We start from the raw sequence: 4,643 nt of genomic DNA on the forward strand, positions 1-4,643 counted from the left end.
TCATCCACAAGATGGGCCTGCCTGTTCTCCCCCCACCCTAGAAGCACTCACCTGGCTTTTACACTGTTTCTGCAACTACTCCCAGTTCTGAGTGGTACTAGTTGAAGAGGTGAATAAACATTCAAACCATATGCTGAATGTTCAAAGAAAAAATTTATTTCACCAAAGATGAAAATTTCACATTCGACTGATGAAAAAAATTTTAAAATGTGTGGTCAATGGAAAGATAAAAGGAGGATATGTAGTAAGGCAGGCAAATGTGCATTGAAAGAAGGGGGTGGGGATGGAAGGAAGAGGAAGCAGATAGACAGCTCTTATAAATATCACAGCTTCCTGAGCACAGTGAAGTTACAATGAGAGCTTAGTAACAATTGGCAAGGACCGTAGACCAAGGAACTTCAGGTGACATCACCAGAGTCACCATCTGCTGAGCTGACCACCATCACAACAGGACAGTGGGAGGGCCAAAACCTGAGTTTCAAGTTATACGTAAGCTGGGTGCTTCCGATGGCTGCCAGCCACTGCTAGACAGGACTGAAATAACGACTTCTCCTTCCTCCTTGTCCACTACTGAAAAGACATGACAAAGCAACTGTCACCTCATGTGCACAAGGCTAGGCACTGCCCTGGTTACTTACCGATACCAGGCAGGCGTCCCTAAAGGTAGCCAACTCCAGCTCACAGATGCATTGAGCCCGGGTCCTATGTTCCACAGCTTAATCCACTAAAGATACCAGCCTTCCTGGGAGGAAGGTCAGTTATTAGTAAGTTACACTTTAGCACAAATGTGTGAACCACTAAGAACTGATGACAGATGATGGGTGAATCACTAAGGAGAAGAAAATTAAAAAAGATTAAGGAAGTTCCAAATATAAGCACTCCCAATTGAGACACATGGATACCTGTTAGAGTTACAGTAGACCCATCCTCAGCAGAGTTGGGGTAACATGCGCACTCTGGAAAAACCTCTATCAGAGGGCTATAGGAGCCACGTATCTTCTCGAGTAAAATTCTGGTCACCTGGGAGTCAAGACACAGCCCTACTGGTATTAACCACTGACTTGGCAGGCACACCGAAACCCAACGGTCAGTCCTCAGCGAGGAACATCATGTGGACCATGGAACCCACCATCATCAGAGAATCTCTTAGAAATGCAGAATCTTGGGGTGCCTGGGTGGCTCAGGTGGTTAAGCAGCTGACTCTTGGTTTCGGCTCAGGTGGTGGTGAAGGGGTGGTGAGATTGAGCCCCATGTAGGGCTCCACACTCAGCGGGGAGTCTGTTTCAGGATTCTCTTTCCACCTCTGCCCCTCCCACATATGTACACATTCATGCACTGCTCTCTCCCTCAAATATTTTTTAAAATATTTTTAAAAAAGAATGAAATGCAGACTCTTGGGCCCCACCCTGGCCCTACCATATCAGGATCTGCATTTCAACAAGATCCTCAGACTAATAAATGGCTTAAAGTGGCTGAGAGGCACCTGGATCCTACTCAATTCAGGCAGCACAGCACACAGCAGCGCCAGATTACCCGCCTGGCATGGAACAGGTGTCAATTCCCATTTAACTTAGAAAATTCAGACCTGGCCAGGTGACATGACACGCTCAATGAAGCTGAGAAGACATTACTCTCACTTATCTTCCCCCATTTCTCCAGCCCCAGCCTTGCTGTCAACAGCATACCCAACCTTTGTGCCTACCACACACACATACTTGCATCCCTCAGATGTCTACAGACACTGACCATGACTACCCAGGGACTTCACTCACCAAGTTCTTGCTTCTGAAAGCATCTACCGCTAAGCCTTAGTAAGATTGAAAGATATTATTAACCATTTAAAGAATTTAAGGTACTGGAAGGACAACGCCCAGGTGGCTCAGTCAGTTAAGCTTAGGCTAGGGTTGTGATCCCGGGGTCCTGAGCTCAAGCTCCTGGTCAGGCTGCCTGCTCGGCTTAAACAAAAGAAAAAAAAAAAAGGAATTTAAGATACTGAAGAATAGGTGAACTAAGTGGGGGGAAGGAAGAGGCAGAAAGGCAGGAGTGGAGGGAAATGACCTCCCTCAACCTCCAGATGACCAGACGAGCAAGCTGTCCTGGAGCTTAGCCACATCCCAGCTCTATCGCTTAGTAGGAGTGTAATTCTGATCATCACTAAGCAAGCCCACAGCTCTCTTCTCAATAGCCAGAGGAGGGTCCAAGGCCCACATACAAAGTGATCCAGCCTGTGACTCAGTGAAGAAGCAGGCACAGATTGGACTCAGGGCAAGATGGGTGCCAGGCCATGAGGAATGCTGGTCACCTGACGCTTCCCCCAACACACACAAGGACTGACTCCTCTCTCAAAAGACTCACAAGTATTCTCTCCCACTTGCCTAGGTCATTCATGTAAGAAATAGATGCTGAGCACCCACTCTGGACCAGATACTCTCACCTGCGCTGGGGAGCATGAGATGATGGAAAGCTAGGAGCTTCAGACTCAGACCCAAATTTGAATTCCAGATGTATGATCCAGACCAAGACACTGAATTTCTCAAGCTCCTCACAGGTCAAACACCTATCCCCCTGGCCTACTGTCAAAACTGAATATAGGATCCCCTACATGGATACCAGGCACATATGAGGCACTTGATTATTCTAACCACCAAAGTTTACTGTACTGCTGTGCACCAGGCATTGTCCTACATACTTCTATCCAATCAATGTAATTTCAGTTAACTTTCACAACAAGCCCACTTGAGAGAAAAAGAGAAAAGTGAAGTTAGGGAAATCTAAGTAACTTTCCAAAGTCACACAGCAATCATGTTGCTGACTCCTATCCAGAACTAGAGTACTTGGGTTGGTGCCTCTCAGCCACTGCTTCCCTTGCCCTGATTTAAGGGCCTTCTATTGTTTTTCATTTTCCTTCATAATACACTGGGTCAACCTGGAGTGGAGTGACTGATAGAAATAAAACTTAGCAAAGGAAATACTTGAAAAAATATAGCATTTCAAACATGGTTCTGTGTTAGTTTGGGATTGTCTTTTGTTTTGTTTTTTTAGATTTTATTAATTTAAGAGAGTGAGAGAGAACAAGCAGTGGGTAGGTAGGGGCAGAGGGAAAGGGAGAAGCAGACTCCCCACTGAGCAAGGAGCCCCATAGAGGGCTTGACCCCAGGACCCCGAGATCATGACCTAAGCTGAAGGCAGACACTTAACTGACCCACCCAGGTGTCCTCCTCCCTTTTTAAAGTAGGTTCCTTGCCCAGTGTGGAGCCTAATGTGGGGCTTGAACTCATGACCTTGAGATCAAGACCTGAGCTGAGGGATCCCTGGGTGGCGCAGCGGTTTGGCGCCTGCCTTTGGCCCAGGGTGCGATCCGGGAGATCCGGGATCGAATCCCACATCGGGCTCCCAGTGCATGGAGCCTGCTTCTCCCTCTGCCTGTGTCTCTGCTTCTCTCTCTCTGTGACTATCATAAATAAATAAAAATTTAAAAAAATTAAAAAAAAAAAAAAAAGACCTGAGCTGAGATCAAGAGTCGGACGCTTAATCAACTGAGCCACCCAGGCACTGCCCCACCCCCAATGTCAGCTTTCTTAAATCTACACCTCCAAGCATCATTTGATGATGCCCCACTAACTTAAGTTTCTCTGAAATAGGGTGTAGTTACCCCGGGGGCGGGGAGTGAGGTATTTGCTGGAGAAGAAAATTCTGGTGTTTCATAACATACCTGGTACATCGTACAGTGGCATTCATATTTAACTTATACACTTAGAGGTTTGTGCTCAGAAGTGCCTATGACAGTGTGTAAACAAACCGAACAGTGGAGACCCACACCTAGCTTGCTTCTTAATGTGAACACGCTCCCCACCGTCAGCGGCCCTCTACCTTATCTTACATGACTGAGCGACACAGACATCAAAGTGCTGACCCTAAACGATTTGTAACTAGCGCCAAACAGAGACAAAGAAGCACTGGAAAAGCCAAGGGTTGCAGATTTCTAGCCACAAATTAAGCCCATCACTGAGCAGATGCAGTCAACTGTGTGTTCACCTGGGAAGGAGCAGAGACGGTAGTGACAGGATTGTGCTGCAAATACACCATCAGTGATGGTGTCTTGGTGAGGTATCAACACTGGTTTTGGATTTATCCTTCTTGGAACACAGCCTTCCTTATCACAGGGCTACTTTCAGCCCTGTGCACTTGTGTTCAGTAACACCTTAGTATGAAATGAGAGCACTGACTCCAAGTAGTGACACGCAACTGGCCCCCAAAGTTTTCCCAGAGAAATCAGAGGAGCTCACGATCTGAAGGCACCCCCGTCCCCATCCTGGTACCACAGATTCATCACCACCCTTGTATGCTCCCTTTTCCCCACCACAGTGCTCTAGAAAGAAAAGGTCTAAGTACTTACTTCTCGGAGAAGCGACCAATACATCCGAGTTCCCAGACAGTAAAATGAGTTAATGCTCAAGGGCAGCAGAAGTGGTAAGAAGGTACCACATATTCCTATTTCCAGTTTCATTTTGCAGAAACACACACATGTACTTGAGAATTTCTCCAGACTTTTGGATTCTCAGGCTACAGGGCTGGCCAACAGTGTAATGGTTGCCCTCACTCTGAGAAATCTAACCAAACAGGGAAAAAGCACAGGAGCTGGC

This window comes from Nyctereutes procyonoides, unplaced genomic scaffold (assembly GCF_905146905.1).
Source record: "Nyctereutes procyonoides isolate TBG_1078 unplaced genomic scaffold, NYPRO_anot_genome, whole genome shotgun sequence".
Lineage (NCBI taxonomy): Eukaryota > Metazoa > Chordata > Mammalia > Carnivora > Canidae > Nyctereutes > Nyctereutes procyonoides.